At 39.3% G+C, this 13,558-nt stretch overlaps 1 protein-coding gene across 6 annotated transcripts in view; it reads left to right on the top strand.

Annotated features, from left to right (window-relative positions):
- PAN3 (poly(A) specific ribonuclease subunit PAN3) overlaps nucleotides 1-13,558 on the top strand; it is a 123,942-nt gene that overhangs the window by 38,862 nt on the left and 71,522 nt on the right. The gene's annotated exons all lie outside the window — the stretch shown is intronic.

Genomic DNA, 13,558 nt, shown 5'->3' with positions numbered 1-13,558 from the left:
CATCTTCCAGACTTCATGCTTAGCTAGTCTATTACACAGAGTATTCTTTGCATGAAGAGCTGAACTTTGCCTAATCCATTCCAAATTTCCTCTGGAATATTTGTCTCTCAGAACCAGACCTAATTTCCATTTTAGTTCTGCTCATGCCATGTTTCTACAGTTGCTGACAGCAGTAGTGTATTTTTGGCACTTTTTTCTTCTTACTGTGGTCTATACAGCTTTCCACTTGTATGTGTACACTGCCTTGAAACCGTTATTGGCTCATCTTGCAGGGTGCTGAACACTCTGGCTCCGACCCAGCAAAACACTTAAGCACATGCTTAACTTGAAGCAGTGACTTCAGTCGTATTTAAATGGGACTAAGGGACTAATCATGTGGTTAATGATCATATATGCCTACATCCTCTGCTTTATTGGGGCCAGCACTTTGTAGCATTGAGTTGTTCAGCAGCAAGCACTCATCTGGGAATTCTCTCTTTTTATCTTTTTTCATCTAAAAAAAATAAACTCCTCACATTTTGTTCTTTGTCATGTAAACTCACTTCTTAAACTGTAGAAATTAGTTGACTAATATGAAATTAAATAGAATTCCATAAAAGTCTGTTAAGCGCTCAAAAGTGAAATTTCAACAAGCAATCTTTGCTTTGCTAGCTTGTGCATATGTATTACAGTAGTCTTTGAGATCACATACTATAAAGTAGCATTTCTTCTATAGTTCAATTTTTTTATATTTACCCTTAGTTAACTGTCGTCATGGATCTGTTCCTTCACTGAATTGTTCCAGTTTTATGCATACGTTCTTTTTTTGAATCCACTTATACTTCTGGTCAATACCACATCCCATGGCAATGAGTTCCAAGGTGAGTTGTGGGAAAGTATTTCCTCTTGTTTGTATTAAGCCTGCTGCCTAATAATGTTATTGGGTGACCCTAGCTTTTTATGTTGTGGGAAACAGTAAATAACACTTTTCTAGTCACTTTTTTTCCTCACCATTCAGGATTTTATGGACCTCTATTACTTCCTCCTAGTCTCTTCTCTGAGCTGAGCAGCTCTAATCTTTAGTCTTTCCTTGTATGGAAGCTGTTCCATACCTTTAGTCATTTTTGTTGCTCTTCCCTGAACCTTTTCCAGTTCCACTATATCTTTTTTTGAGACAGGGCAACCACAACTAGAGAGTGTTGATGCTGTGGGTGCACCACAGATTCATAAGTGGCATTATGATATTTTCTGTATTATTTCTTTATCCCTTTCCTAATAATTCATGTCATATTGTTAGCCTTTTTGACTGCTGCTGCACGTTGAAGAGAAGTTTTCAGAGAATTATCCACAGTGACTCCAAGATCTTTTTTGGTTGGTAATAGCTAATTTAGAACCCCTCATATATCTTAACTCAGGTTAAGATGATAATAAGAACATACCTCTACCTTGATATAATGCCGTCCTCGGGAGCCAAAAAATCTTACCGTGTTATAGGTGAAACCACATTGTCGAACTTGATTTGATTTGCAGGAGTGCACAGCCCTCCCACCCCCAGAGTGCTGCTTTACCACGTTATAACCAAATTTGTGTTATATCGGGTGGCGTTATAACGGGGTAGAGGTGTATATTATGTATTACCCAACAAACTATCAAGAATTAATGAAAATGTGTTTCCTCTTTTGCTGGAAAAATGCAATGAAAAGGACACACGATTACAAATGTAGTGTACTGCATTGAAACGTCTTCCTTTTGGCTACTACTAAAACAGGCCTTAATCCTTCAATTTACAGTATACAGACATGGGGGACTACATGCTTGTCATGGTTATAGGTCTAGCTGCACCTCTGTTCCCATTCTTGTCTGAGTCTCCTGCTCCCCCAGGTGTGAGGGCTCTTGTCCTTCCCTGACTTGGGATGGAATTTTGCAGTTTTTCCACTTTTAGATTGGGATACCCATGTATTCAACCATGTATTACCATGCAAAGTTCACAGACCTGTGACCAATGAGACGGACCAACTTCTTTAAAGCCAAATATTTTATTCAGCAGTAGGAACAAAACTTTAGAGAGAGAGATTGCAAAACAGCCTACATGCATATTTAGTCTCCTCTAATCTTGTGCTTCTCTGCAAGCTAAGTAAGATGTTTCCTTCTTGAGTTACAGGTAGGGAGGCCACTCATCTGGTTTTGAACTGAACAGAGACAAAACCGGGGATGCCGGGGGATGACAAGGGGATGCCGTTTTGAAGAGCACACTGTGCAGCTCTTCCGGCCTGATCTCTCTCACATGGTGCATGCGATATCACACTGGTGGGGGCAGGGCAGTGGGCTCCTGTGCACCCCGCATGCTGACAGGGACAGGGGCAGGCCCACTCCATTCCCACAACTACTGGAATGTCCTGTATTCTGAGAATGTGAGAGTGGCCACCCTAGTTACAGGAAAAGAACAGAACCAGCTTGCATTCTTGTAGTGGCAAGGTGAATGAGGTAATATCTTCTATTGGATCAGCCTCTGTTGGTGAAAGAAACAGGCTTTTGAGCTACGCAAAGCACTTCTTCAGCATTCTTGTAGGAAGTCAACTCCCCTTCCCTCTGTGTCTCTGACACCAGTTACCATGTTGCTCAATGTTCTTTGTTACAGGGATAAGATCATAGAATCATAGATTATTAGAGTTGGAAGGGACCTCAAGAGATCATCTAGTCCAACCCCCTGCTCAAAGCAGGACCAGTCCCCAAATGGTCCCCTCAAGGATGTGATGTCTTCCCCAAGTCAGCCAGCAAGGCTGAACCAGAAGGGGAAAAAAGTCACTCTAGGAGAATGTTCCTATCCACAGGTGCGGCTCTATGTATTTTGCCACCCCAAGTACGGCAGTCAGGCAGCCTTTGGTGGCGCGCCTGCAGGAGGTCTGCTGATAATGTGGATTCGGTGGCGTGCCTGTGGGAGGTCTGCCGGTCCCACGTCTTCAGTGTACCCACCACCGAAGCCGCAAGACCAGCGGACCTCCCGCAGGCATGCCGCTGAAGGCAACCTCCTGCTGCCCTCACAGCAACTGGCAGGTGCCCCCCCACGGCTTGCCGCCCTGGGCACGCACTTGGTGCGCTGGTGCCTGGAGCTGCCCCTGCCCATCCATATTCCATTGTTTAGGCAGTTAAATCCATTCAGCCTTAATGGTTTGCATTCTCTGGTCTTATGACTGTATCTAACTATGTGGGAGTGTGTTGAAACTGTCTACTTCCCTCTGACATTCTAACACACCATCTCAGAAATCCAGTACATAAACCACATTTAGGGGTAGATCAATACCCATTACCAAGCAACCCCACATTTGTGTCATCACTCGTAATTTTCAGGATTGTGGCTACAGAGAAAACTTCAGATCATTACTGGACTAAACTTTTCTTTCAAACATGACGTTTGTTCTGCAATTGTACCATACTGTTGTAATAATAAACTGTTATTAAACAGTTAGGCAATCACTTGCTTGTTTCTGTAAAGAAGGTTATTGCACAAATGTGGAAACAAGTTTATCCTCCTACAGAAAGAGTTAGAATAAAGTTTTTCTTTACTATGGAGAAACTGACTTATTGACTACAAGGTGTGTATCAAGACTGCTATACTATTTGGTCTCCTTTTTACAGTTTTATGGAACTCTGTTATCCAGTTTTCAGTGTTCAGTAGAGTTCCACAGAATTGATATTTACTAATTAACAGACATGACTTGATATTTTCTTTCTTTTTTGTGTAAGTGTGGTGTGTTCTTAAATACTTTTTTTTGTTCTGGTTGAATTTGATTTATGGGTAGGTGGGCACCCTACATTATTTCACGAAGCTAAACTTTTTCAAAATTACATTTACTTACAGAAAGTTTCAGAAATTGATGATGTGTATAAGTTCATCCGAGCAAAATGCTTATTCTATTTGAAAGAACAAACTTCTAGCTCTCATCTTAACTAGTGATTTTAAAAAAACATCTTATTGCTTGTTTTGTTATTTATACCTAAATAAATTCAGTATATCTTATGACTGGAGTATTTCATTGACTTAGTCTTTCTGTGAGATGTACCTTAGGAAAAGGATAATTTAATAGGTTTGTCAGCACTCATCACCTACATATCTTTTCTACCAGGCACACAGTCTTCTATAGCTACAATTCAAGGGCTGAGGTAATTAACTACAAAGCTAACTCTGGTGAGCATTGACGTGGCTGTTGTGTATTTGCAAGATTTCTCTGTTATACTTAAGTTAGGTCTAATACATATGTAGTGTGTTCAGTAAAAATGACTTGCTATGAACTCTTCGTATGGCTGTAACGAAACATGAATAGAGAGAGATTTTCTAGACTTCCATACGTGATATAAGATACTACATTTATATCTAAAGTGGCAGGAAGAACGCCATTATTGAGGAAGAGTGTGATCACACAGCTACTATATAATGATGCATGAGCACAAGGGGCAGAGTAAAGGTTGCATATGAATCCTTGACCTTATTATTCCCTGCATTTTGAGTGCTTCATTATACATCTTTAACTTTTTTCAATATTTTTATATATAATATTCTTTGGGTTTTTAAAAAGAAAAACCCAAATTTCACTTTCCTAGACTTCTAAACTTTACTTTCTTATATGTGTAAATTCCATCATCTGGAACTGTTTGGTTACACACAACCATAATGTTCTGTTCTATGCACTGTAAGACATCATAAGAGGCCCTTAAACTTAAGAAATTTTACAGCTAAGTAATGCACTTTTTGCATCCCTCAACTATGGAGTCCCCAAGGTGCATTTCTAAGCATGGTTCTTTGCTTCGAAGTGTAGACAAGGTTTTAGATTTGAAGTTTTGCTCATGGAGCTGTGCCAGCAAGACCAGCAAAAAGGTACTTTTTTGCCAGTATCACGGCATCTGCGGTAAGGCTTTTGCCAGCATAGCTATGTCTCCAAAAAACCCCAAAACAAAACCACACCTCTAAGTAACGTAACCATGTTGCTAAACTTTTGAGCGTAGACTGATCTAAGAGTGCAGCAGCCTTCTGTTACTACTTTGGTGCTTGCAAGGTCTGCAGGGACTCTTTTTTGCTGTGCAACCAACCAACCAACACCTGCCTGTGCTGTGTTCCTATGTTGTGAATTAAAACAAAATACAAAATGTCGTATTTCAGCAGCATGCAACATTCACATTTATAACTCAGATCAAAACTAGTTTTCCTGCAATACTCAAAGGCACATCCCTCAAATGATGGTTATTTCTGTACCAAACTGCAAGTATCAAGAATTTTTTATAATACAAGAACTATGTTTCACTTGCCCTCAAATAACTCAACCATTTTTGATCACTTTCCCCAAGTCATTTTCAGCTAGTGAAAATTTCATCTCAAAAGGTGAAAATTTGAGAATGTTATGAGCAAATTAAAGTAGGGGATAGAATTGAAACTTGTATGCAGTCTTAACCGTAGTGACAGCATTGTAAATTTCAGCATACACCACCTCTGTAGGAGATGAGTTCTGACCCATGGACTGAAGGTCAAGCGATTCTTCTTCTGGTTTCCCATTGAGGGCAATTAATTCCTGAACCTAGAACCCATTGCTGAAAACCACTGTTTCCAGCCCTCAGAAGTTCAGATATAGGGGTGGTAGGCAAGAGTGCATTGATTTGAACTGGCGTTCGTGGAACATGAAGGGAGAGAGAGCTCTTAGAACTAGGATCCAAATCATAGTTGTATGGATCCATATCAGCAACTTGGATTTCACCTGAAAGAGATTGGGAAACAGTGCTGTGCCAGGGATATTCTGGGCCCAGTTAGAAGACTCAAATATAGGCATCCTTGCCTCCCACTGCCAGCTCACCTCCCACCAAAAAGCCCCCTAAAATCACCATTACATACTCTTACAAGGGGACCTTCCTTAGTCTTCTCTAAAGCAATCTCATTAACTGATCCCAGTCTGTCCACCTTGCTTGACTTCTCTCTAGAAATAATTACCAGATTGCATACCCTTTCTTGCCCCATCGATGTTCTAAGTGATTAATTTTAGCTTGCTGAAATTCCTTTGATTAGCTGCCAGTAAAATATATGCAATGCTATTTCTGTTAGGGATATTCTCATCTAAAGATCTTTTTAGAATGTAACTAAATAGTTTAATGTGTGCTTTTGTTTCCAAGTCATCCTTAAAGATTTGCTTGCAAAAACTGACAGAGCTCCATTTCATTGTCAAAACTCTCAGGGTTTAAATCCACAAGAATAGCTGCTTGCTAAGTTTTGAGTATGGCTCTTCAGGTTGTCACTGCTGCTTTTCAGTTACTCGTCTTTTAAAAGAAAGCAAACATTTCTCCCACTTTGTACTTACGCATCTTATCATCCAATTCTGTTAATATTGTCTAAAATATAGTTGAAAACCTTGCATTCAAAACTTTCAAGATCTAATTACCTTTCTTTTCATCCTTTTGCAAGTTCACCTAGCATTATTTTCCCCTTTGAGATCATTTCTCTTTGATCTGTGTGGATATTCCTAATGTTTCAGCCTGTGAATCAACAGCTTCCTTACATGAAACAAACCCAGGAGACTATAATTCTGTTAAAGTATCTTGAAGGCCACCAAGTAAATGGTTAGCTGTTTTAATGTCAAGGTCTGAATTCTGAAAATTTTTGCTCACAGCATTAATTTTTGACCAGATAGTATTCTGCATCTCAGCAAAAACAAGAAAACAAACCTCTCTGTAATGTTTGTTTGCAAGCTATCAGCTTCTAATTAAGTACTGGCATAAGATTGTACTTTCACATTTTAATGTAATACTGATATGCTTTTTCTACATATCCCAATCACTAGTAGAAATGGAAAACAGAATATACAATCCTTTGAACAATTCCAGAAAAATGAAACAACTTGGAGCAATCGTTGCAGCTGCTTCTCCAACAAGAGTCAGTGAACGGGTAGCATGTAGGATGAAACTCTTTTTGATTTACCCACTGAATTCAATTTTGAACGGCTTTGTGTGCTGCAGCCATGTTAGCTCTGTTCTTATTGCGTTGTCCCCTTTAATCAGCTGGATCTAAACAGGTTTTTTGTTTTTTAAGCTCCTCTAAATAACTTCCGTAATAATATCCTCCCTGGTTTTGGTGTGGATATCAATTAAATCTACAAAATTTGCAAGAACCTTTTGCTCTTTCTTTCAAAACCTCAGCATACACAAACACCTGAGATATTTGTTCCATTCAGGAGAGGTCTGGAATGCAATAAAACATAATAGAAAAGTAATCAGGTTTATTAATCTTGTAAAAAAATAGCCTGCCATACCTTTCTTGTGATCCTACTAAAATACATTTTTAATTCAGTTTCAGTATATCACCTTTGTGGCACCAGCTTTAATACCTTTCACATGATCTTGCAACACACTATCCATACCTTGCAAGCAATTCCAGTAAATCTTAAAAAAATTACCATTACAAGAGACTGTCTAATTTCTCACTTGAACCTCTCAAAGTTTAACATCTCTCACCTAAATTCTGCAAATACCCAAGAAATGACAGAGTATTGTGCCGTATGCCCTTCTGCATCTTGTAGCACGTTTGCATACCTTTTACAATTGTGCAGTCCTTTTCCAACTGTTCTGCAAGTTCCATACAGCAAGTGATTTGCCTCCATATATTCCTTCAGATGTTTGTGCTGGCATTCACTTGCTGTAGTGAAAAAAGTTTGGGTGCATAGTTTTATGGTTCCCAAAGGAAGATGAGGAATTTAGCTGAAAAAGCAAACAAGTAAAATGGAACAAGGAGACAAGCATCTAACTGTACATTAATGAAGATCACTGGCAATTAACATACATTAGGAGTATTAGCAAAGAATCACCATTTTAATAGTTGCCTTTCTTGTTTTAAATTAACAAGATTATTTTCTACCAAAAAATAGTGAACAACAGAATCTGTCACTTGTGGCTAAGTAGCCAGATCTGCCTTGTCAGAGTCAAAATTCTTTCCCACGCTTTCAATAATCAAACCATTTTCAGCATCCACATCCATAACTGTTGCACTAACAACCAACAGGTAACTTTCTGTCCCAGACTCAAACTCTAGGGTTCAACAATTCAATACCAAGCTCTGTGCTAGAATCAGATACTCCAGCACTTGACAAGCCTGAGAAACCCAAATCAACATCCTCACTAGCTAAGGACGATTCAGAAGTGCAAGTAGCAGAAACATCCGATGATTGTTAACCGGGAACATGGTCAGACATCTCACTTTACAAGAAACTATATAGACCACCTGCACTTTTCTGACCTTTTTCAGTGGCCTGTTGTAGCTTGTACTTTTGAGCGCCATTCTTATGTAGGTATTCATAGCGGAAATCACTGTTGACCATAAGAATTCACCCACCAAGCTCTTCGTGACTGAGTGTGTGAAAGGTTTAGCTAATATTTCTGTGAAACTGAGAAATTAGGTCAAAGGTCATAATATCTCTGTGAAACTTGGAGCTATATCAGGTGAAACTAAGCCAGAGCTCAGGAATGCTTCTATAAGGTCAGTTGAGAGCAAGTGAAGGAAGCAGTTACAGAGAAGGCTAGGGCTCCATGACAGAAAAAAAGAGTGAGAAGTTAAAAACAAAAAAACACAAGGGCTGAGGCGCCTCTGTGGTACCATGTCTGGTACCTCTCGAATTGTTTGAGCCTTTGCCTTTGCACGCCTCTGCTGGGGAAGACATCCCCCTAATAGTTGGCATGCAGAGCAAAGAGGATGATGCATTCTGTAGCAACTCTACCACTGAGTAGTCTTCAATTATAGCTCCACGTGGAACATATTAGTTACCGGTAATGTTCATTTGAAGTGTGTGCTTCTGATCCAGATAACACATCATGGTTTATTGAATGAAAATAACATAGTGGTTATGGCTACCCTGAAGAGAGGGGGAAAGAGGTGTCTTATGGATTGTGGGATAATGAGTTGTTCAGAGCGCTTTTGTGTAATCTAGCAGGTTATGGGTTGCCACCTTGTGTTTAATGGTCACTTTTTAGGAGGCAACGTAGGAAAAGCTAGTTCTGTCCCAATAGACTAACATGGCTTAGTATCTTCAAATTCTTCTTGAGTAGCTCTCCACCGTTAATCTCTGCCCAATCTCTGTTGAGGCATGATCTGTTCCCAGTCTAGTGTTTTGTATAAAAATAATGCTTCAAAAGTAACTAGGTAAAACAAAAATACACATTTGAACTACTTTCCTTGAAATACAATACTGTCCAAAAATCTGTATTATCTACTGACTGATAACTGTTGTGTACTCCATCTTCTCTACCCACCATAGTCCAATGTTTCCGTGACTGAATTAGATTGTAGGATTCTGGGAACATGTAGTGTATTACATCTCTAAAATGCCGAGTTATCATCAGTGGTATAATAAATGCATTTCAGAAAATGAGTAAATCTTTCCACATACACGCAAGTGTTATGCTTAGATTTTCCAAAATTACTTATGGAATATGATACCGACAAAGTGGGTATTCACCCACGAAAGCTCATGCTCCAGTACGTCTGTTAGTCTATAAGGTGCCACGGGACTCTTTGCTGCTTCTGTGGAATATGGTGGCTTAATTCCCAGTGTTCAAATCCTGCTGACAACACTGAAAACCTCAGGCACTGAAGATAATGCAGATTCTATCATTGAATGAAAGTTATTAGAACAGGGAAACCTTGGATCTTGTTGAGTCTTTGTGAGGTTTTTTTCTCTGTCTCACAGGGATAAATCTAGACAAGTTTCATGTTGTATCCTACAGGTTTCAAATTACAGCAAGCCGTCCATCTAGTAGAATAAAATGGGCAAGTTAATAGACTTCCTAGAGTTCTCTGGAACTCTATATTGGATGAATGGGGAGAAAGTAACAGATGGGCTGGCATCAGGAACCATTTCCAGAGCATATGGTGATTCAAGATTGCTCATCTGTCAGAGTATTTTGATGTGACTACATTTCTTAGTAGGAACTCTCTGCTTCTCAAGATTGTTTACTAAGTCAGTATTTAAATGTCAGTTGCCTTCCTAAAACATACAGACATTATACAGATGTCTAAGTATGCAAAAAGTCTATTGCTGAGCAGTTCTTTCCTTATGGAGTTTTTCTTTCAGTCATCTTTATAGTCATCCAAGGGAATTGCCCTTTCATCAAGTAGCTCATGAGCTTTATTGGGCAGGTTAAATCATCTCTTCATAGGATGTCATAACTTCCATAGAAGACATTCTCAAGTAACCTTGTTTTCCTAGAAGCTTAATGAGTGGCTGCTTTTGTCCTTGCCTTCGATCCAAGGCATAATCCTCTACCTGTGGTAGCAAATAAAATTACAGAGAGCAAGAATATGGCAATCTTGGTGTTCCTGTCCTGACTATTCAGTAGATTTACTAACCTTACCTACCAACTCTCTCTGCAAAAATTCCTTTTTCCCTTTTCCTTTCTTCTAGTTTCCTGTATACTCGGTTGTACATCCTGACCTGGGTGCGCTTTCGTTGATGGAATAGTTTGAGGGTAAACTTGGGATATTTAGATGCAAGTTACTCAGAACTTTTCATTAAAATGTTGACAGGGCTTTTATGTCTGTCTGGCATTGCAGAAGTTCGGGTTCTTGGGTAAAAAAAAGTGAGTGACTCAGGCATGTCTGTATGGCGTGGCAAGCCAGGGTATGAATTTACCACACATCATCTTGCTGCATGCTGACTATGTGTACACTGCTACACTGCAGTGAATGCGTAAGGTCTAGTCCACACTCCAGGACTTCCACTGTGCTGTTGAAATGCCTACATGGAGTGAATTATTGCACAGCAAGCTTGTGCGCTATAGATTCATACCCTGGCCTGCCATTCAGTAACTTACCATGTAGACAAGCCAAGTCACTTGAAAATTGGATATAGGCCAGTGGTTCTCAAACTTTTGTGCTGGTGACCCCTTTCGCATAGCAAGCCTCGGAGTGCAACCCTTCTTATAAAATAAAAACACTTGATGTATTTAACATCATTATAAATTCTGGATGCAGAGCGGGGTTCGGGGTGGAGGCTGGCAGCTTGCGACCCCTCATGTAATAACGTGATCCCCTGAGGGGTCCCAACCCCCAGTTTGAGAACCTTGATATAGGCTGTTAAGTCACTTAGGTGCTTTTGAAAATCTTACCTCTAGTGTCAGATCTAAATATTGTTACATGCAGATGTCTTTTAATTCCTGAGTCTTGTTAGGAAGGCTATGAATTAGGGGTATCTTATCAGTCCAGACTGGATTCTATATTGTTTGTAGCATACAACTGGCTATTGTGTGTGTTTTTGTTTTTGGTTGTGACCCCTCATAAAGCCTGAATTCAGTTTCACTGTACTGCTCTGGAATCTGAAGCTAATTGTAAAGGAAACTGCCTCCCTCTGGTTTAACTGCTTGGCTCAGTTTCTCTTTTGTTTTAGTTTCCCTTTTCAACATACTTATAAATATAGATCCCCTTTCGTTCTGAAGGATCCATAAGCTTTTTGTTAACATACGTAAACTTCAACACGGAGGAGATTGGATGGTTGGGGCATAGTACTTGATATAGCAGTGAAGGGCAGGATGCTAGTTTGGTCAAGGACATTGAGACACGCCCATCATGGAAAAATACAGTAAAATTTTCAACATTGACGCAGAGAAAAGACATTTTTTGCCTCACCCAAAAGACCTCACATATAAAATGTATTTAGTATACCTTTTCGGAATTTCAAACATGTTGCTCTTTCCAGTCTTCCAAATGGGCGGCTTATCATTAGCCTTACTGTAATGAACTCATACTCAAAATGTTGGGGAGACTGTGTTGTCCTGTCATCACACAATTTATATATTTCCATCTAGAGACATTGCAGAAGCCACTTATTCTCTTTTTGTATGTCAAGGATTCAAATTACTTGATCTTTAAACAGCATTATACCTTTATAACTTAAAGGTCAAAGTTGGGATCCTTCATCTTCTACTATTTAACTTGAACTATTTTTATCAGAAGCAAGAGTCATGAATGTGAGGAGGCCAAATCCTGGAATTATTATTCAAGCAAAAAGCCAGCTGAATTCTGTAGGAGTTTAGACTGGCTAGTGTGACTCATAAGTTGTCAGGTGAACCCCCCATAAACAGAGGCTCCTTTTGCAGCCTTCTGTGAAAGTCTAGTTAGACTCACCTTGCACTGTTGGTGAGTTTGCATGAACAGGGAGAATCTCCTCCAATGACGTTCTCATTTTGTCTTGCAAGGAACAATCTTTACCGTGCATGTCCAGTTACAAGTCATTCAGTTTCCTAGAGAGACTAGTTAAGTAGGTTTCTTCATGAAGGTGAGTAAGTTTTTTTTAGTTTTTTATCTTGCTCTATACATGATCGCAGTAAAACCTTCCTACATTTGCCAGTTGATACCTAGTTCAGTAGATACCCCAAAAGGAAGACTTTTTATGAATAAGGATCAACTTTCTCCATGGGTTTAAGAGTTCATATTACAAATATAGAAGGAAGTAACAACAGGAACCCAGGGGAGTTGATCCATATCCATGCAGTGTCTCCTATCTGTGGAGTCATTACATAGGACCATGTATAACAGATTTGCTGGTCTGATTCTAAACTGTTTCATATTTCTTTGTGTAACAAATATTCAGAACTATTTGGGTATTTCAATGCAAAATGACTCTTGCTGCAAGCCTGCTTTAGAGAGGAGACTATTGAAAAGCTTACATCCTTCATTCTATGTGGGCAAAATATTCTAAAATAGATTAGCTGCTCTTTCCCTCCCTTTCATTGTCATGAGGATTTTACCATAGCAGAACATCCTTTGATCATTTTGGAAGTTGACAGCAGGTTCTTATCAAAATCCTAGACTTCTAACATTCTTCACATTCAGGCAACAGCCTATTACCCAAACTAGAAGTGTTCTGAAAGTCGTTTTTAGAACTGCTTGGTGACCAGTGTAAGATTTAAGTAATTGGTGGTCACAATCCAGATCCTAGTGGCCCAGCAGCCACACTAAAACCCACGCTCATAAGTGTGGAAATTTAGTCCCCAGTTGATTGTAGCAGCAGTAAAGAAGCCATGCTCTAAATAAGTCTAAACTCTGAACTGTCCCTGCTGGTGTTTGCTCTCTAGATTAGGATACGTTGGTAAACATCATGGGGAAGTTTGCAGTGCCCTTGTGCTTTGCCTGTTTTTTGAGTAAAGGACTTCAGTTTCCAGAGCTCTTTTCATAACAATTAAATGCTTTAGAGTCATCTACTGGTTTTCCATAATCAGGGCACTAGGGTTATCTCTATTATTGAGTCACAACCACCTTTTTACATATTTGCTTTTTTTAAAAGCGTGGTTTGCTTTCTTGAGTCACTGGAGTCCATTTCATGTACTCTTCCATTATTGTATTTCATGTCTGTCTTCATCTAGGAAGATAGTTGGAATTAGTCTTGTGAATATTAATTTGGACAGATGGAAGACCTTTTGTATAGTTCCTTGAGTTCTGTTGTAAATGGCTTCAAAACTATCTTTTATGTTTTGAAATTTCCTTTAAGGCCCCATGCTTTTAAAAAAAGTGCTGTGGCAGCCTTGAACTTAAATATTTGTTTTGCCTTTAAATGTTTTT

The sequence above is a fragment of the Gopherus flavomarginatus genome, chromosome 1 (assembly GCF_025201925.1).
Source record: "Gopherus flavomarginatus isolate rGopFla2 chromosome 1, rGopFla2.mat.asm, whole genome shotgun sequence".
Taxonomy (NCBI): domain Eukaryota; kingdom Metazoa; phylum Chordata; order Testudines; family Testudinidae; genus Gopherus; species Gopherus flavomarginatus.
Note: the sequence above shows the minus strand (reverse complement) of the source record. Positions and strands in the feature narration are given on the sequence as shown.